Source organism: Rhipicephalus sanguineus, chromosome 4, assembly GCF_013339695.2.
Source record: "Rhipicephalus sanguineus isolate Rsan-2018 chromosome 4, BIME_Rsan_1.4, whole genome shotgun sequence".
In the NCBI taxonomy this organism is placed as follows: domain Eukaryota; kingdom Metazoa; phylum Arthropoda; class Arachnida; order Ixodida; family Ixodidae; genus Rhipicephalus; species Rhipicephalus sanguineus.
Genome location: NC_051179.1, coordinates 165003651 through 165025959, shown reverse-complemented (window position 1 = coordinate 165025959; position 22309 = coordinate 165003651).

Sequence of the window (22309 nt, the reverse complement as noted above, 5' to 3'; positions counted from 1 at the left end):
ATATCAGGCTAGTGTATAAGTTCAACACTGATAAACGGTACTGATATACCGATCACATGCGTATTCGTATGGGAGGGAGCATTTCGCAATTAAATGAAAGGAAAGAAAGAAAAATGAAAGTAGCGGGACAGGCAAGCACACGCCATGCGTCGCTTCCCCCATTCTTCCGATACACTCTTATTCAAGTACCGTATAACGTCCGGCACATAAACGGCCCATTTTTATTCCACCACAACGTACTGCATATAAGCGGCCCTTCAATCGCCATTAAGCGTGACAAATTCTGCGGTGACGGATTGGGCCCGCTATATGCGGCCGCGAGCGGTCGCAACGCTTATATGGAGCCCGAGGCGGAAATGGCTCGAGCGGACGCAACGCTTATATGGGGCCCGACGCGAAAGGCGGACGCAACGCTTATATACAGAGCCCCGCCTCCCTGACCTTCGCCTGTGTGAAAAGCCACAAATACGTTTTATTTTTAATAAAAATTATGGCCTGTAGCATATCACGACACTGCTGCCACCTACATTCTTTTTGGTTTAGACTCACTGTAAGCTAACAGTTGCAACAGGTCTCGTACTGCCGGAGCACCACCAGCTTCCCGTGAACATATGTGTGCCGCGCTTACATGTTTATCGTGTATTGTGTGCGTTTATTGCGTGCTTATCGTACGCGACATTCGTCGACTGGGCATTTTCCGCGTGTTGGGGCGTTCTCCTGCCTTGATCCAGTGGCGGATGATGGTCGTTGTTCGTTGCCACTCAACACAGCCTCACGGGACGTACAGCTTTGTGTCCGCGCTCAAAAGTGCTTTCTTGCTTCGTTCATCGATTACTCACGTTGATCGAGTGATCGAGTGCACTTCCGAAGACAATCCGCGTCCGAGTGTTTTGACAAGCGGCGATCGCGGTTCCACAGGAGCGGAAGCTTGAGCCTTTTGACGAGCGACTGTGCCAAACTTGGGTAAGTTGAAGAAGGTCGCTGAACTACGTAACTTTGTTACTTCATTGCATGGAAACTGTTTGCAGGAACCGTCGTGTTGGCACAGCGAGGATGATCAACAGATACCCGATAGGCAGGTATGTTTTGTGCTTTGGGTACACTTATATGCGCGTTGCGCTACGCGATCTTATGCTTCGATCATGCAAGCCTCGTGTCGTTGTGCTGTTATTCATTGACTGTTTACTGTACGAGATCATCGCTTGAGAGTTTCTAGAATCCCTTGTCGCCGTTAGAAAGTGTTTGCTTTTAAACACACGGGGTCGTCCCATAATGTTTTCACGGTGGTGATGCGAGAGTTCACCAAACTCGGTAATAACGCGCAAAAATATCACAAGACTGGGGACGTGATAGGAAAACACACAGCCCTGACACGCGCACACGATGATGGATATGTTTTCGTGGTTGCGTCCCCGAGCTTTTCGCCAGAAATCCATGTAGTTGTTTTGTGGTTAGGGTTTTAACCTAGCTGCCTCATAAATGTTTTAAAGGAGCTCACTCGAAGTAATGTATTTGAGTGAATTACGTTACGTACTGGTACTAGTGCACACTCCAACAAATGCGTACTTAATTTGAAGAAGCACATGTTTACATCAAATAGTGTTAGTAGACGAATATGTTAATTAAGCTAACGCATGTTACTCTTTGTTTCAATATTGTGTGTTTGAGAAAATGTGCGTGAGCTCGAGTTCTGCCATTATATATTTTTTCTTAGCATCTTTAAGCACACAAGGTTCTCTATCACAAATAACTTAGATTGTGCTCATGTAGTGAGAATGTTGCTTTATTGTGTGGGGCTTTAAGTTATTGTATTTTCACGCTTTTTTTTTTACTCAGCATAGTACCAATATTGCTCTCTTACTTAAATGCATAACCAAGGTTTAGTATGCAGTGATTTAGGGTTTATTTAGCTTTGTAAGGTCATAAATTAAAAGAAAAAGATCTCAATTCTCTTATATGTTTCCAGAAGTTCACAGAAAGTTGGAAAATATTATCGGTTTTGTGAAGGGCTTACATAACTGAAAATGAAATCAAATTGACAGCTCAACTGTACAAGACAAACTACACGGGAATTCGCTTTAGAGAACCAAAAGTTTGTTCCCTGAATGGCTTACATTCATGATGCAATACAATATGCATGGCTCATTCCCACCTCACACCAAGTGCACATGGACCACGCACACTCTTTCATTTTTTTATATTTTGATAAAAGTGTGCATATCGTTATTTTCATGTGGATCGCCCATAGGGCTATGTGCATATTTCGGGTATTCCTTACAGTCTTGGGCAATAACTAGTTACTAGTAACGCGTTACCGGTAACTAGTTACTTTTTTCGGTAACTTGTAACTGTAACTAGTTACTTTTAATTTATAGGAACTTGTAACGGTAACACTGTTACTTTTTTACAGAGTAACTGTATGGGAAATGCCGTTACAGTTACTTTCCCATATCCTCTCCACCTTTCATCTTTCCACAGCACGGCTCCCCTACCAATTTAGGGGTGGAGGTCGCTTAGAGAATTATCTACCCTGCAGAAGACCGAGGTCAGCAGTCAGTCTTTAACACAACTTAAGTTTACTTGTAAACTACATGTCGTAAGTCAATCATGTTGGAACTGAACAACTTGCTAAATTCAAGTAGTTTTTTTTTTCCGGCGTATATATATCCTTTTTGTCACTTGAGCTTCTAGCTCGGTTCTTGGTGTACCGGTGGAACATCACGACGCCAAGTTTATATTCTCCTTCGTCCGAGGCTGCGCAATAATCGTGTTTGACTGACGGCTAGAAAGCAGCAGAGCGCGAAACGGTTAAGAGGCACAAATACTGTGAACTAAGTAATTTTTCAAAACCTCTTTGAAACTAATTGTAAAAGGTTTACTCCAACTTAATACAACAATTATTAACAAAATCACATGGACGTTTTGCCTCCTATGCATGTGACATCCTCAGTATACACTGGCAACAAGAAAAAGAAAAGGAAAGAAAGAAAAAAATTTGCGGAGATCGACCAGTGTCCCATACGTCCGTGTAAACCAGTAGGGGAATGTGGTTGTTGCATGTTATAGTCGGATACAACTTTAGAAGTCAGTGGCATTTTCTCCTCAAAGGCAGATGAACACAAGCCTGCACCAATGGGCGCGCACTCGGGACGGACATCATGAGCGGGATGGCGGTGGCTTCGCCTTTGGAGAACATCGGCGCGTGCATGAGCGGGACTATTTCTTTTCTTTAGTCTCTCCTGACTTCTTAAGTTGTATCCGACTATAGTTACTATATATGCTACGACATGGCTCCTAAAGGTGCCATATACAGTAACTATATTGCAAGCCGACGCGTCGCGGCGAATGAACCGCGATTCCAGGAGTTCCTTCCCCTCACCTTCGTTCACGAGCCAGCATCGTCACAGTGTTTACGTCAAAGCTATGCCCTGTTCTCCGGAAGTGTTAAACAAGCTCCATCTTAGAATGCGTTGCATGAGTTGCTTTAACAACATCCCGTTTGCCTTCTTTAAGCCTCGTTGATTCTTTCATTCCCATTTCGCCGGTGCAAGTCGCGTCGCAATGCCCGCATCGGGCTTGTATATCACCCTACTCTGATCGTCTGCAGGTGTGCAATCTTTGGGTTTCGCGAACACATGCCCCAGAGTATAACGGGACTTAGAAACGGTTTGTATGCCCAGCGGACGCAAAGCTAACCGAACAGGGTCTGATACACCTTGAACATATATATGGAACAGACACAATGGACGTCGTCTTCATTCGTCACACACTCTCCGTTGCTATTTGCATGCGCTTCTGGGTGTCGTTAATAAACATCCTATGATACTGCTGTCGTTCTAGTGCATCAACCACATTTTCCATTTTGAGTATCAGAGGACATTTGTTATTATTATTTGCAAATAAATTCCCTTTTTCACCAACGGTGCATGAACAACAAAATTGATGCAACAAAATGAGGTGTACACAACAAATGCTTGTGTTTGGCCCCCTATTAGGTTTACTTCGTCTAGGGTTTTACCACGTGCAATTTTAAGTGCCCGCATGCCTTCATACATATTTAATAAATGAATTCTATCGTTTGGTTTGTAATCTATTATTTATTTTATACAGTAACGGAAAAGTAGCGACGTTACTTCGTCACAGTAACTGCAACAAAGTAACGACGTTACTTGTCACAGTAAGTGTAACTGTAACAGGTTACTTTTGGAAACTCTGTAACTGTAACTGTAACAGTTACTTTAACAGAGCCAATGACTTCACCCATCAAGCACGTGTTTTTCAGACACCCCTCTCAATATCACTTAAATTCCACATGTGGGCTTTTAAAAGTACACCGCCCGCTTTCCCCGCCTGTAGTTGCCTTACCCACCATCTTCTGCAGCCCTTTGTGAGGGCTAGACGTGCCGCCCTTCTGCAGCCTTTCCAAGTGGCTTTCATACTCCACTCTTTTTTTTTTTTTGCCTTTGACGGGTCTCGCTCAGTAGACCCCCCCCCCCTTTTCCATTTTTTTTTCTCTCCTTTTTCTTGCTTTTTTTTTCCTTCTTTGCAGCTCCCCTTACTTCTGAGATGAGAGGCCTGAGCACCGTTGCAAACTTTCTTGAAATGATGTGGCAAGGGCTACACTCCTCTCTCTAGTTTTCTCTTTCCAGGCAGCAATTACCAACAGCGACAAGCACCACCGCTAGACATGACGTCAACACTAACCCTTTAAAACTAACACGCCAAGGATGACAAGGTGCCTTCGATAAAGATAGGTCCCCCTATGGAAACGTCGGCCAGCCTGTCTGAGGCACTTTCTCCTGTTTGAAACCTATCCCACTTTTTTGGCTTAGGTAACTGTAACACTGTTACATTTTACTGGTAACGTGCCCATGACTGATTGCTTACTGTGTACATGTGTGAATGTTGAACACGCAATGGCACTCTTTCAATAGTCTGCAAGTGGCTGGTCCACTAATACCTGTTCTTATTGCACCCTGATCCCTTCATTCAAGGATCGACCTCTTTAATATATGAATATAGACTTGCCTGAGGACATGTTTGGTACTCACTATCTGTGTGTGGTTGGGTTTGTCTTGAGTGAAAATCAACATTTCCTTGTGGTATCTATTATGCATGTATCAGCGATGAGAGCTGTTCATGGCACCGACACAGAGGACAGATTGCAGTACAAGATAGGAGCATACTTCCTGCAAGCCCGGGCAAGCCATAATGAGTGGTAGGCATTTCTTTTCATCACTAGATTGCGACAGTTTGGACACATAGCACCTATAGACCTTATGCAAAATCTGCTGCCATCTAGCGGCCGCTGTGTGCATTTCCGCCATGTTGAAGGCTAAGCGCGCTCCGCATGTAGACAAGGAGCGTACATATCAACGTGTGGCGGCTGATAAGAACGAAAATGCCAACATATTTTCGAGTGCTGTGTTGCTGAGATTGAGGAAATTGGGATGCTGAAAGAAGGTTTGCAGGAACCAAGCCTCCATGTTAGTACATTTCCTCGTGGCCGACGAGAATCAGCAGATCGTTCCGTTGCTTCGGTTACTGCTTACGACTAACGCCGTGTTTCCGTTCGCCGTTAATATATGTGGTATGTGACAGCATCGGCACTCATCAGAGAACACTCTTTCATGTCATGCCAGAACAAGAAAGTTTTCGCACCGTGTGCTTGCTGCAGGCACAAACCCGCTTCGTGTACGAGCTTCAAAGCTGCATCGCGGCTACTCGCGCATGCCTGCGCTGCTGTTGATATTAGCTTGTTTATTAAATTGCGATAACAATTGCATGTTAGACAGATAGCTCGTGCGCGTCATTGATTTGCAGCGGACGGACCGATTGTGCTGGAGCGTGTTGTTTGTAGTTTGTTTTCGATGGTGGAGTTTAACAAGGTAGCGTCTGGTGGGATGCTTTGCATGCGTATTTCTTCACTATGCGTATTTTTCAAGCATTTCATGTGGTATCACTGCCAGGTTCAGACGGGTTGCCCGGATGTCCTGACCGCCCCCACCCCTTACTTTTTTTTGTTTAACTTATACCCCAGGAAGAGCAAATCAGGTTCTCCCAAAAGCTGATCCCCCCTTCGGAAAAATCCTCTGTACACTCCAGTTTGCTATGAAATGTTAACAGGTGCTTCAAGTGCGTGGTACTTTTCTTATGAAACTAAATAAAATGCTGTTCCGGGAAATGTGCTACATTCTACTGTGGGTGCGCTACCGCTGGTTACGCGCTGAGGCGGTTTCAGTCGGCGAAGCAAAACTGCCTTGCCGCAACGGGTTTAAATTGTAAAGCATCAGTAGGCCCCTAAAGCGACAATGTGAACACGAATATTCTTGGCGTTTCCTGTTATATAGGATCACATATCGGAAGGATATTCAATAAAATACCAGCTGATCGGCATCTACTTCTAGGAGACACTACACTTTTCATGTTCACTTTCCACGTGCATGAGATGCGCAATTTTCTGCATTTTAATCGCACGGTAATTCTGTACATAACATAGGTCGGATGACTACAACAGCGAAATAATATTATTTCAAAGATAAAAAGAGGACAACGTTTTATTTAAAATTAGATGGACACTACGTCGGCTCGACATAGGCTGTCCCTCATGAAATATGCTTTCAATTGGGTCAACTGCACTTTCTTATCGTCATCGCTGCGCCTAGCCGCGCTAAATAAAGCCTCTTCCCAACCATCCTACATTATACAAGCATGATATTCAGATAGCTAACAACGCTTTATTCGCTACACTGAAAACAGACAGGCCAATTTGTAACCTAGCGCAGAGCTTCATTATCGACGACGACAGGCCTGCACGTGACTCGCAGTGTCAAACTTGTACCTTCTTCTCGCTGTGAGGCGGTTCTTTACACGTAATAACCGTCAACGTAAAAACTAGGAAATGCCGGTAACGTGTACAGGCCCGCCTGACATTTTATGCCCTGATTGCCGACTACCAAAGCGGATACAAGCAAGAAGTGATAGCGGCGACAGCAATAGAATTCGGGCACAAGCCTCCAACATGGCGCCGAATCGTTAGCTTCGTCAAACCTCCAACAGATGGCAGCAATTTTGCATAAGGTCTATTGATATACAGCATATACTGGCCTTTAGCTTAGGAGTGAGAAACGTACCTTCTGCACTTCAGTGCAATGCATATTATTTAGTTTGCATTCCTTGAACATGGAACGTCGAATAGTTTGTATTGTTGAGCTTGTAATCTTTGAACATGGGATGTCGCTAGAGCCAACGTTTTGAAACTTGGAGTTGTCTTCATAAGGGGAGCAACTGTTAATTCTTGATGTTGCCATCTTGATGAAGGCAAGTCTACTCGTACAAGAGTTGGCTGCAGTGACATACCGTTTGAAGATTTTTTTCGTCTCTTCAAGCCTCCTCCATCTTCCATCGAACATCTGTGTTGTTTGTGCTGCCATGAAACTGTGGTGCAGCTGCCATGAAAAAAAAAATTGGGCGTGCGCAGGCACAGCTCCATCGAAGAAAAATAATTATTTCTTTGTTAAAGATAGTGAAGGCACACTAATGCAATCTCAGCCAAGATTATTAATAGTTGCTGACTCAATTTTAATGTAGTAGTTTCGTTGCTGTGCATACGCACGATGAAACTCTCATCAAAAAGTGGGAAGCAACCACACATGCTCCAGTGTTCAGCTAACCAGTCATCACTGCCTTTCTTTATGTTTCAGTCTTCCCTGAGCCTTTCTTTGATACACTGCCCCATTTGCTCCACATAATGCTTATCCCATCATCTGATAAACGATGCCTTCCTTACAGAGCACATAATGTGTCCTGTGATTCCTATTGCAGCCAAGTGAGTGTCTGGGTTGCAACCTTTTCATAGTTTAGCACGCTTATTTGAGGCCGTGAACACTATGCTGATGATTGCCCGAGCACCAACCGTTCTTATATTGTCGGATATCCCGTGCAGATATGACATAGTGGCAAACATATTTTGGCCATCACGATTAGCCATTTCTTTGGCCTGGCAGCTGGAAGGTGTTTGTTTAGTAGGGCTTCTGCAGCCAATACAGCAAGGGGAGCAGGATATCCTGCTTGCATCCAGCGAGTTCTTGAAATCAAGCCTCGTCCACAAGAAATAGGAACATGATTATTTAGTACAATATGCAAGCACATAAGTTCTTAAATGTTTTAGATATGAGGATGACTGCGTCTTTCTTTATTAAATACCACAAAGGTTCTTTCGAATCTGAAGCCACTAACATATTAACACTGGCACATGATTACTAACACCCACTGGTGCTTACCCACGAGCATCCGGGCAAGGATTGTACCATATCAGGTTCCTGAATGTACAATTTCATTTGCATAAAAAGTGCATGAGCTAGTTATACGAACTGATGGGAAACAAGCCATTGCTGCCTCTTAGTTTCTCCCACTCAATAATGGTAGAAAGGTGCATTGTCTGACACTGCTTGGACAGTGGCGTAGCGAGGGGGTAGCAGACCGGGCCCATGCCCCCACTCGCCCTCTTCCCCGAAATGAATTTCTGCCTATGCCACTGTGGCTCGCTAACGCAGTAAAATTTCTGTTCCTATTACTTGTGGACAAGCCTTAATTTCAAAAGAACTCCCCTGACACAAGCAGGATATCCTGTTCATCTTGCTGTATCGTTTGCATATGCCCTACCCAGAAAACCACCTTCCAGTTGCCAAGCCAAAAAAAAAAAAAAAGCCAAATCTTGATGGCCGAAAAATGTTTGCCACGATGCCATATCTGCACGGAATATTCAACAATATAAAAACGGTTGGTGCTCGGAATCATCAGCATAATGTTCATGGCCTCAAATAAGCATGTTAAACTATGGAAAAGCAGCAACCCAGATACTCAGAGGAGAGGCTTGGCTGCAATAAGAATCACAGGACACGTTACGTGCCCTGCATATAAGGTACCGTTTATCAGATACTCCTATCATGGGGTAAGCATTATAGAGGGCAAATGGGGCAACATCTCAAGGAAAGATTCAGGGAACATTGCAACAATGTAAAGAAACGCAGCGATTGCCTGTTTGCCAAACAGTAAAGAAACTATACTACATTGATTATTTAGTCAGCAAGTATTCATAATCTTGGCCGAGATTGCGTTAGTGTGTCATTACACTACTTGTCAAAGAAATAACTATTTTTCCTGGACGCAGCTGTGCCTGCGCATGTTGAAGTTTTTCTTTTTAAGTTATAACTATGTGTGATCTGAGTCCAAAAAACACTTAAAAGATAGCGCCTATCTGTGTCCCTTCTTGTCCTGTCTTCACTACTCTCTGCAATAAACGTAATGGTTAAAAGGGAGCCGTTCGGCGACCTAACAGCTTGTCACTATTAGTGGGTTAGTAGGCCTTGAGGCGCTCCACGTTGACTATGTCGCGCCCTCGACGGCGCATGTCCAAAGCTGGTTCGATGGGTTCGATCAGGTAGTTGACCGGTGATGTGCGCTCGATGACCCGGTAGGGGCCTTCGTATTTCGGCAGTAGTTTTGAAGAGAGGCCAGTTGCAGTGGTAGGGACCGAGCGCCATACGAGCGCTCCGGCAACTAACGTGGACTCAGAAGTGGTGGTGCCACCGTGAAGGCTCTTCTGCCGCTCTTGTTCGTGCGTTGTAAAGGTCTTTGCAAGCTTGCGACACTCTTCAGCAAGCCTGGCTGTGTCAGAAATAGGCGCACACTCAGATGGATCCGGCTTGTAGGGTAGTATCGTGTCAATGGTGTGCGACGGGTGCCTTCCGTACAACAGGAAGAAGGGTGAAAAACCAGTAGTGTTCTGAGGGGCGGTATTATAGGCGTAGGTGACGAAGGGCAGAATGGCATCCCAATTTGTGTGATCGGTGGCGACATACATTGAGAGCATGTCGCCGAGCGTGTGGTTAAAGTGTTCGGTTAGGCCATTCGTCTGCGGGTTGTAAGCAGTAGTTTTGCGGTGAACAGCATGGCACTCTTTGAGAATGGGTTCGACGACTTCCGACAAGAAGACACGGCCTCGATCGCTGAGAAGCTTCTAGGGTGGACCGTGACGCAGCATGAATCGGTGTAGCAGGAAGGAGGCAACATCGCACGCTGTAGCCGCTGTGAGGACAGCGGTTTCGGCAGATCGCGTTAGATGGTCAACGGCGATGATGGCCCAATGGTTACCAGCCGAGGTCAGAGGAAGTGGTCCATACAAATCGATGCCCACGCGCCCAAACGGATGGTTAGGGCAAGGTAATGGTTGTAGACCGACTGGTGACACGTGCGTTGAAGGTTTTCGGTGTTGGCAATCGAGGCAGGAGCGGACAAACTTCTGCACGTAACGATACATCCCTCGCCAGAAGTATTGTTGTCGAATGCGGTGGTAAGTTTTGGATACCCCAGAGTGCGCGCATTGCGGATCAGAGTGGAAGGACTCGCATATTTCAGCACGCAGACTTCGGGGTATCACAAGTAGCCACTGGCGGCCGTTGGCGTTGTAATTGCGTCAGTGCAGTAGGTTGTCACGAATGGCGAAATTGTGGGCTTGACGACGCAACGGGCGAGTGGTTGGTGTTGCTGACGGATCAGTGAGCAAGTCTATCAGCGAGGTGATCCATTTATCCTTGCGCTGCTCGGTAGTGATGGTGTGAACGTCGATGGAAGAAACAGCAATGTGAGATACTGAGCAGGAGGCATTGGCGTCAGGCAAGGGGGAGCGCGAGAGGGCGTCGGCATCAGCATGCTGGCGTCCGTTGCGGTACAGCACGCGGATGTCGTAGTCTTGCAGGCAAAGTGCCCAGCGGGCGAGACGGCCCGAGGGATCCTTCAATGATGACAGCCAGCATAGTGCACGATGATCGGTGACGACACCAAATGGGCGACCATACAAATAATACATGAAAATTTACTACTTTGAAAATTATTAGAGAAATACAAATGCAGAGGTTCATTATTCACATAAAGGCCTATTCATACAGCAAATATGAACAAACTAAGATGTTCACAGAAGTAACCATAGCGTCCCAAATTTGACTAATTTTCACTAACGCAGTGTTTGTCGTGAATTTTTAAAAATGCATAATTTGCTCAGAATTCCATCAAATTATAAGAGCTATTTCTTCTTCACTTCTACTTATGCTAAATAGAAAGATATTTGTAATGTATAGCTTCAGTAGCTGCCAGCATGGTTGCGAATTTACGAAAACGCACTCTTCGTAAGATGGTCGTCGTCAACCGGCGACGCTCGTCGAATTTTCCTGTGTTGAAAAAAATTTGTGAAAACAAATTGCGATTTCGTGCTGTGCAGTCATATGTGCACAACATACAAAATTATCAGAAAAATCGGAAACATCAAGTATACACCTTTTTTTTTATCTTTGGGTTCAGGTGATATCTTAAGTATCTGCGTGATTTCTAGAAAAGTTAGTCGTGAGTTCAGCACTGCTATGTGCTCTTTTCTTGAGTAGCTGTGCTATCCTGTCAAGATGTTTAACAAGTAACAACGCACTTGAATGTGGATTCTTCTTTGTGGCAAAAGAGCGCAGACAACGGGACGAAGAACATACAGGGCACAGAGCTGACTATCAACTGATTTCCTTATTGGAAAGTCTGAGAATCTGTAGGCAGGCGAGCAAAAATCGAAAAATGGCACAAATGCTATCAGGTGACTCGGCCGCCCGGCTTTATTTTTTGGATAGGGTTTACAAGATGCGGCAGAAGCCGATTTCATTAAAACATAAACACAAGCAAAAAATGGCAAAAAGAACAATGACATGGTGGTCAATACCAAACTGATTAAAACCACTAAAAGTCTGACATTCATAAATCAACAAAAACGAAGAACCAGGGTCTGAAAAAAAAAGGTTTTTAAGCAAGTGACAGCAAGGCTAGAAAACTGCAACCACTAACAATAAAACAGAAAACAAAACAAGAAAACAAAACATGTGACAACAAGCTTAGTGATCACAATTGAGGCTCATGGCAGCTAATTTCTTCGTCAAATAGTGCTAGTAACGCAAGCTGCTCCCCTTTTGTGAATTATGTGCGCCTCACAAATTTTGTGAGCACATTACTCCCGATATTTCATGAGAACTTGCACATTGTCAAGCAATGGGGAGCAGCCGCATGATGTACAATGCCAGGTTCCTGCCTGTTGTTGCTTTTAAAGATTTGGCATGTTCACGCATTTTGTAATTTATGCATCGTCTGGTTTGTCCTACATATGATTTTCTGCATGATAATGGAATGTCATAAATGACGTTCTTCATGCATTCAATGAAATGATTTCTGTGCTTCTTGTCACAGCAAAAGGATACTGTTTCATCCCTGTTAACTAGCCTGCATAGGGAGGCCAGATGGTTTGGGATGGAGCACAAAACCCTTATGCCTACTCTGCCTGCAGTCTTCTTCAACCAATGAGAGAAACCGTGAATGTAGGGAACGTCAGCCAAGGGAGAGCGAGTGTGCTTGTTTGGCCTGTTATTTCTGGTCATTCTAAGAGTGACGAGCATCTTTTCAGCTAGGGAGCTCAAAAGAGCACTAGGGAACCCCGCGCTCCTCGAGCGTTCCACTTGAATCGTAAAACTTGTTTCCGCCCACTGAGGGCATGATCGGATGAGGGCGTTTCTCATGGCAGAATAGCCTATTCCTGGAGTCATCCAGGAGTGATGCATGGAGTACCATTTGAGTAGCGAAAGAATGCTGTTATGCAACGTTACATCAAAGAAGCTGACCGAGCTAATTGGCCTGTATATGATAGCTGGCCTATCTATGACACCACAGCCCTCAGAAGTGCTGTATAGCGGTTTGTTTTCTTATGTTTTTGATCAAAGCAGCATTAAGCCAAGGCTATGGGGTTGGGCATTGAATACACGTGGATTATTCAAGTAAAATGGTAAAAATGATATCACTATTTCGAAACAAAGTCATCAATCATAAATTGCAGCATCTGTTGATGTGTTGCGCTAAGCTGTTCGCTTCAATGCCGAACTACATTTTCACACTCTCTCTTGCAGGTTTCAAATACAGCAACTGTACCACCACAACAGTGCAGCACAGGAGAGCCTATCGTCAGTGCCGCGTCGAGAAATTAAATAAAAAAGCACTTACTCCTGGAAACTTCTCGTATCATCCTATTGGTTTGTTTGTGATTATAAAACTGCACTTTCATGGGAATTGAATCAACTAGCCCCATTTATTGTCCCACTGAAACTAAATAAATTGACAATGTAGAGCTTGTTTCCAAATGCCTGCATCATAGGCCTACAAGATTACTTATTGGCTTCAAAATACTCTTACATGTAAAGAACGCTGTTGATATAGTCATTGCTGGAAATGTTCTGCTGATATTTTTGTTACAATCCTCTAAAGCCTACACACTTTCGTATTGTTAACCACAAAAGATTTATTGACCTGTGTGCAGCAAACATGCTGTTGCAGGCATAAGGCTGCAATACGCTGAAACTCATACATCAGAATTCTACACACTAACAGCAGCCAATTCCTTGTAGACCCTCATTAGGTGTGCATGAGAAAGCGCATTAGACTGGCAAAAGACAGTCTAATGATTCTGATGTCTAAAGACATTAGTCTCTTTATTGAAATACATTAATTTTTTTTTCTGTGAGATTAGCTGATGCATGCTCCTTGTGTTAAGTAAGATGCAATTTTTCTAGTTCATGAAGTTGACTGACGTTATCAAATGATGTAGCAAATTTTCATCAATAGTTGCTGCAAATAGCTAACATGCATGGTGGAAATTTGCTAACTTACAAATACTATTTTCCTGCATTTAGTAACTAAGTAATAACCGTCGTGGTAGTAATGTTACTAGCTTAGCTTACTACCTTCCAATAAGTAGTAACAGGAACTAGTAACTGTCATGGTAGTAAATTTACTAACTTTCTGTTACTACCTTTGGTATGTAATAGCTGCAGGTAGTAATGACATGGTAGTAACTTTACTACCTTGCCGTTTACTACCTGCAGTTACTACTTAGGTAGTGAATGTTGTGACAGCAATTTACTACCTCAAAGTTAGTAAGTAGCACTACCTTTTCTTTTAAGAGTGTAGAATGATGTGTCTTGTACTTAATATTGTTTGGGACACAATTGCAAGGAAGTGCACACCAAACAAAGCCAAATTGCTAAGGTAGCTTGCTAGAAAATAACAAGTGGACTGCCCCCTTATTTGTTTTGAAAGGATAAGTTCATGAGATTCAATTAGCTTAATCTAATCCAATAGCAGCTTTGAAAACCACTTCAGAGAAACTACTGCCGAGATCCTTTAGGGGGCCATTATGTGCACAGGTGCTGAAGTGGAACACGTGGAGGTTGAAAATTGAGCAATAAAGAATATGGCATGCATTTTAGGGTGATTTTATTTTTACCTTCGTTATTTTGTTCACACAATGCCCTATTACTCCAACAAGAGAGCATATAGGTGAAGAACCCTTGCAATGCATCCTATTGTATATGTAGTGATGCGTGTGCTCTGCAGGTGAGAGAGACAATGGGGACATCAATGAACATCAATGTCTAGTGGGTCTTTCGGATTTTGCCGAAGACATCATGTTTGTCCATGATGAACCGGCAGTGCAACCACACACGGACATAGGAAAGAAGGCACATAACACAGTGCTGTGTTTCGTGTACCTTTCCTCTGTGTGTGGTTGTGCTGCTGGTTCATCATGAAGGACAACCAACTAGCCCAAGTTTCAGTCTTGCTAGACATGTTTGTGCCTGCTATTTTTTTTGTGTCAACAAGCTGTCCTCCTACTCTTGTAGAACTTCTCACTGTCTTGTGTTTGCGTTGTAGCGTGACAATATTCTCTATATTTTCTCTCAAGGCTCTACATTTCATTGTTCTGCTCAGTATGCAGCTGCGCAGCAGCATAACATGTTCCTTCATTCACTTAGTGCACTAAATACTGGCATGGGTACTCGAAGAAATGGCACAAAATGTAACAACAATTAGCGGTGCCAGATGGAACACCTAAATGCCACAGTTCTACAGTAATGGGTGAAGGGAAGGGCTTGAAGCAGAGAATGGAAATAAGGGACCCATGCATACATAATTAAGTGCCAAGCTGGCACAGTGATGGATTTGGACTCGATGCCTGACTAACTTATTGCAAATATATGTCTCAACACTGCAAGGGAAAGGTCATGTTTTGAAATGGTACCAGAAAAATAACAAATACATTTCAGGTCTCAACATTTAGTGAAGGACAAATCTTGTACTATATGCAAATACCCTTTATGTGGCACAATGTCTGACAGATGGTGTGCCGTGGTAACTGCCACGGAAGGGGGCTGCACGTAAAGGATAATATTGAAGAATTGATCGCTGGGCAAGTTGGTAATCCATGACTACAAAGAACTGCGCGAAATAAACTGGCACAAGGAAGACGCTTGTCCGTGCGTCTCCTTGTGCCAGTTTATTTCACGCAGTTCTTCGTAAAAAAGAATAATAGCTGCACATTTAGACGTGTATGTCTGCATGCTTATGTGAGCGCTATATGAGCTGCTAATTCTGAAAAAAAAGCTGCAACACTTGCGCTTGAACTACTACAGAATGTTATTGTGTATAGCTAGTGTTGGTACTGGCAATAAATCTTGGATTCTAAAGCACAGTTTGTATTAGCTGCTGTACCAGCCAAAGCTAAGGATGTTGCATGACAGCTTATATTTAAATAAAGGTGCACGTAAAGCTACATGGTATGGAACAGGGGCGTAGCCAGGGGGGGGGGGGGCATTGGAGGGCGTTCAACCCCCCCCCCCCCGAAAATTTTCAATTTTGCTTGTGTATATATACACACAGACATGCAAACGCATGCACAAACATACATAAAGCATGGATGACTCCCCCCACCCTGAAAAAAATTTCTGGCTACGCCCCGGGTATTGAACATGAGGGAGGTTGACTGGGACACGTAAAGCTCAACATTTATGGGTGTGCTATTAGTGTGAAAGCGTGCTTTTTATTTGCAGCTGTTATTTGCAATTATGACACCTACTGAGTAAAAGAATTGTTCCTCTATATCTACTATTTAGTATTTTACGTTTGCATGTCGTGTCCCATGATCCGAATCAAGCAGGATGCTGCTGACTGCACATTTTTAAGACAGGTGAACATTTATTCCTAGAAGTCAAGATTACTGCCCGAGTTCAGCCACTTCTAGCATTCTGCTAGTTTATACGTTTAAGTGTTGTTAAGCTCAAAGCATACTCGACTGGATGACGTGGAGTGAAATAATACTGGCCCTTGTCGCTCCGATCACATCTCGTAGCCAAGGAAAGAATCACTTTCACTCGTCGACAATGGGTGGAATACGAAAACAACCTTCAACCTGCTATGTTTCCCAACACAGGGCCTCCACCAGATCGCTGTTCGGCGCTGATATGTGGTCAACTGAGGCATGTTATAGAGCTTAACGTTCATGAAGCTTCAAGGTGCAAAACAAGTGCATATTTAATTTGGGGTTATTTAGATTTAACAGCACCTATTAAATATTAGAATGTTTCAAGTTAATCTTTGCATCATTCAGTATAATTGTTCACATGATCCTTCTGAATCCTTCAGGCCACTTCTGACTTTTGAAGAAATAGCATGGTTTTATCCTTGAAAGCTGGATCATATTGTGACTTCATTCGATTTCAAGCATTGCTATTTTTGATGCGACGCTTGGCAGGAAACATATGTTCTAACGGGTGATGCAAGCGATTTCATGCGTGCTCTTTCCGCGCCAGTCATGCACTATACGTTTCATCGTTTGTGGAAGCCAAGGGGAGCATCACTTCCAACTGTCAACAACAAACGAACCACGAGAACGAACAACCTCAGACCCGCCGTCCTCCCCAGCATGACAATCCCACGGCATCGCTCGTCCGCGCCGTCAGCCTCGAGCTCGGGAGACTGCATTCTTTTTCTGCGAAGGCTCGTTGTTCTTTCGACTCAACAACAACGTTTCTTCATCGCCTATGCTACACTCGAGAGAGAAATGAGCGTGCCTGTTCTGAAAGCTGGTCCGTCGCCTCGTACGCGCTGCACTACACCAAACCCATCAGTTGCGCGAATAAGCGATTATGTGTTTAAAACCGATTCTCTGAGATGAACCTCTACATAATACTGTCCGTATAAACGCACCGACATCAACGCGATGCTCGCGAAGGACGTGGGAGACTGTACTTCGCCAAGTAGAGATGAGATCAGCTGACTTCCACCGCCTGTACTGCGTCAAACATCGCAGAAAACTTTTCTTTGGCGGCTGGTTGCACATCAGGGCACGTTCGGCTGCTGTATGATGCCGGCAAATGGAAATGCACTCGGAAACGCATCGTTCATTGTTCACCTCTGTCTCCGTGCGGGATGCGCAAGCCGTCGGACGAGAAACATAATTCCACACACACACTGACTGTGACTGCCCGCGAGGGTTCGCTTAAGGTCGTGCACACGTATACACGCGCATTATACCCGAACGATGCCTCTCATATATGCAAAATTATAGCGTTGTAGCCGATCGTAAAATCGTCCAAGATAACGTGAAGTGCATATATAAAGCCGCGGAAGTCCACCCAGATCGTGTGGTGCGGTGGCGTAGTGGTTACAGTGTCTGCTTGTCACGCGGTTGGCCTGGGTTCAAATCCCCGTGGTGGAGTGTGTGTGTGTGTGTTGATACATGGTTTGTGACTCTCTGTGCAGTGTTCTTGTGATGTGTAAATGCATATTCATGAGTTGAAAGGCTGAACAAAAGAAAAAAAAAAAAAGAGGAACACTGCACGATCAACTACAACGTAGAAGAATTTTTTTTTCTAAAAATTTGCGAAAAGTACCGCATATATTTCGACCGCATATTGAGCCGTATATAAGCCGGACAGATTTGACCTGAAATACCGCTTAACCACATCGACGGTATGCGTTACTTTAAGCGGTCACTTTTAAACGGCCTTCTGGCAACGAGATGGCCGCGCATAGGGAAGAGCCGCATAAATTTAGGCCGCATAAGAAAGAGCCGCTTAGCCAGAGGCCGTATAAAGAAGGGCCGCATGAAAGAGCCGTATAAGTAGGCCGCTTAGAGAGCCATTTATAAGCGTCGAAAATTTGACCTACTTTCCGCCTTATATGCGTTGTTTTATGCGGTCGTTTGCTAAGAGTGTAGGGGCAGGGCTCCTGATTTTTTGTTCCTTCTTCCTAGCAGGTGGGCCACCCCAACGGCCGCCAGTAAAAATACAGGCTGTGGTAGCTTTTACATAGGGGAATACGATTATCAGCAGCGTAAGCAGCCCCTAAACACCTTATCGAAACGTATCACTTACACGGACACCTGGGACATTCTCAAAGGACCCAAGAATGGGACATGTTTCAGTTTTAAAGCAGTTTGAGTAATATCATTGTCTGCCACGCACCCGTGATAACGGCCCATTGGGTGGCCGGGCGTCCACACGTAAGAGCCCGGCTGAACATGTGGCTCAACGCTTTGCCCACAGTGGTCCACCTGCCCGGCAGTAACGAGTCCTCGAATTTTGACTGTCTAAAAAGTGAACCTTTGTCCTTGTTTCCTTAGTTTTCGCCACAGCGGTGAAGCCAACAAGTGAGAGTGCGCTGTGCACAGTCAAGTAAGATTTCATTACCTCGTTCATTCAATCTTTGCTGGCAAAATAACGGACACCGAAGTGCGCCTTAAACTTAACACATAAGCTTCGGAGCGCTACGAGCCGCCAAGAACCACTGACGCCTAAGGTATACGGATATACAATTATAGACTTTGCAAAAGGGCCGCATGCCAGCACTCTTGAAGGGAGGTTTAGGAGAACAGAGATTTGAGCCAGTTGGTTGGTATTTATCTTCAAAACAGCACAAGAGCACGAGGACGAAAAAAGAAACAACGTGACGGGCGCTGACTCCTAACTAGGAGGCTTTCAAGATGACTCTTGAAACGAGCCGTGCTGTTAACTGACGGTTTCCCGCAATCCTCTGAAGGCGAACAAATCATTGGCAGCATCATCATCGAATTGAATAGCACGTTTCTCTTCGTAATCTAGTTATGAAGCTCCTCCTCGTTGGACAATGTAGCAGAAATGTTTGCTTGGCACTTTAAACTGTTTCTTCCTAGATGCATTTTTCTTCCTAAACGATTACACCGGTCGTACTATTGTTTTCGTCCCATTTCATTTCTTATTTAATGATACGTTCAATGTTCGAGAAATGTTGCTAGCTCGCACAATACATGAACAAATTGCGTAGTGGTGGCTTGTCTTTGCTCAAAATTTTGTTTTTGGTTTGTTTTCTTTTTTCTATTGCTGCCACTGGGTGATCTTTCACGCATTTGTGTGCTTGTTTTTTTTTATTCAACATTAGCATTTTTGTTTATACAATAACCATTGCTGGGTGGGCCATACTTCATAGCGTGTGTCATCATGAAAGTGAAGTGAAAGTGGAAACGGCCTTTCAATTAAAGAAACGGCCTTTCAATACTGCCCTGCGATTGCGATATAAAAAGTACTGCAACATACTTAACAAAGTCCTTGAAGAAGCTAAAAGAAATTATTATACGAACAGGATACATAATGCTGGTAATAACAGCAAAGATCAATGGAAAACAATTAATTCATTTCTAAACAGATCATTAAGCGAGCCAGCTATAACTGAATTACAGTCAACAGAGGGTGTTCTTGGAAATGCAGACGACATTGCGAACGCCCTCAACAAGTACTTCTGTGCTAACACTTCCCTCTTGCCTCAAGATTACCCGCCAACAATTAGGGAATGTCTCCAGTCATTTTACCTCTTTCCAACAGGCCCAGATGAGGTGGTGGAAATAATTATTCACATGAAAATAACAAGTGCTGGTCTCGATAACGTTCAGCCTATTCACCTGAAATGCATCTCTCACGTGATCTCGATCCCGTTAGCCTATGTCATTAACCTTATGTTTAAAACTGGCATCTTCCCATCGCAGCTTAAAAAGGCCAAGATAATTCCGGTCTTTAAAAAAGGCGATAGAACGTCTATTGTTAACTACCGACCTATTGCCATTCTTTCGTCGTACAGCAAAATCATAGAGAAATGTATTGACAAACGATTATCTAAATATCTAACTAAGTTTCGTATTTTATCCATTCAACAATTTGGTTTTCGTGCAGGCTATTCAACAGATTTCGCACTACTCTCCTTTACCGATTATATTAAACACACTCTTGACTCTAGTTGTTTTGCCGGAGCTCTCTTGATTGACCTCTCTAAGACATTTGATTCTGTAGTTCATAATGTACTATTAGCTAAACTTAACTCAATAGGTGTCGTAGGTAGTGCGCAGGAGCTGATTAATAGCTACTTATCCAATAGACAGCAAGCTGTTTGTGTCTCTAACATCCTCTCCACTTTTAAATCTATTGACAAAGGTGTCCCGCAAGGTTCCATACTGGGTCCGCTTTTATTCTTAATCTATGTTAATGACTTAACCTCAATTTTAACACACAGTCAACCTTTCTTGTACGCAGATGATACAACTATAGTTACTAAAGACAAGTACATCGATGCGTTAACTAATAAATTGTCCTCTGACTTCTATAACATTCAGAATTGGTGCACAGCTAATGGTTTAACAATTAATACCAATAAAACACAGTTCATTGTCTTCAATTCCAGTCATAACGCTCTTTCTCCTACACCCGCTATTACTATCAACGGCCACAGCCTTCTTAGTGCTACTAAGTGCACATTCTTGGGAGTAGTCCTAGATGCTCATCTCAAGTACCATCATCACATTTCACTTATAAGGCAGAGGATTGCTCATGGTATCAGAACATTAATTAAAGCACGACCATTCTTCTCCTTGAAGACTTTGCTTAAACTGTACTACGCCTTCATCCACAGTCATATCACGTACTGTATCACGTCATGGGCGAATACCTATCCATCTCATATCCTTCCACTTCAACGTCTCCAAAACCAAGCCATTTGCATCCTAACATTCAGTTCACCAATCACCTGCGCGTCCCCACTTTTCCAACAACATAGTGTACTAACAGTGTGTAATTTATTCAAATATAAATTGGGGATTCTTGTATTTAAATGTCTTAACGGCACCATAACAGCCAATGTTTTCGAGAAATTCCAGCTGTTAAACTCTAATCCTACTAGGTTTGCCTCAAACAACAACTTTTTACTCCCACATGCACGCACTAACTACGGCAAACATACTACCATATTTGCAGCCATTCAGTTTTGGAATTCAATACCACTAAGCACTAAACAATTGTCATTACCAGCGTTTAAAAAAGAACTTAAACATATTATCTCGCAATCATAACTCATCTGTATTTCTATATCGGCGTTCTCTTACATTTAGTGCCATTACTGTATTCGTTATTTTCACATTTACTACTATGTACATTGGAGTTGTTTCAACAGCTATATATCATTCATTAACGTCATTATGTTCCCGATTTACTGCCATTTTTATTGTATGTTTCGTTCTTTTCATAGCTTTGTATAATTACTAGACGTTGTTTTGTTGCCATTTTTACTGGCATTTTGTATTGCATGTTTGCGTTGTTTTTATTACTATCAATAATTACTTAACGCTTTTTAGTTGCCATTTTGTTGTACTTATCAATATGTAGTTTTCTGACAGGAGGTCCCCTTTCAGCCTTGTGCTATGGGACCTCCTTCTGTATATACTAACCCCAATGCGTGTATATTTTTTGGTGACAAATAAAGATTTGATTTGATTTGATTTTGATCATTATTATAAGCCTAATTCCTCATGGAATGTTGAGTCACGTCAGCTAAAACAAAGCGCAAAGCACTCCCTGCTACGCACAGTCGTCTCTGGTGTTCCAGGGCTCCTCCGGTTCTACAGAGTAACCCATGGTGATGAAATGTTTGTTTATCAGCGCATGACTGGCAGGTTTTAGGAACTCGCGTAGCAGTGTATGTAAAAGACGCTTCGCGGAGAGAGAAAGATAAACGAAAAGGAAAGGCAGGGAAGCGAACGCTTCGCAGGAATGCTGATCTCTCTTGCCTGCCATGTTTTCTAACGTACGGCCACCCTTTGCAGTCAGTGACATGCTCAAGGCTATTGCGATTGCGCTTTTGAAAATTGGAAATTTCAAATGTTGAAACTATAAATAGAGGTTATCGCTTAGACGCATAGACAATAGCCGGTGTTATTCGCGAGCTAGTATTGCGAACAATCTTGCGAAAAAGTCATTTCTCCAGAAGCAGCATACGCTGTAGCGAAATTTACGAAGTAATGCAACATCTTGAAAGTTTCCTCGGCTGATTTTATTGCTTTGACTTGACGCGTGTTATTGAGGACAAAAGTGTCTCGCTG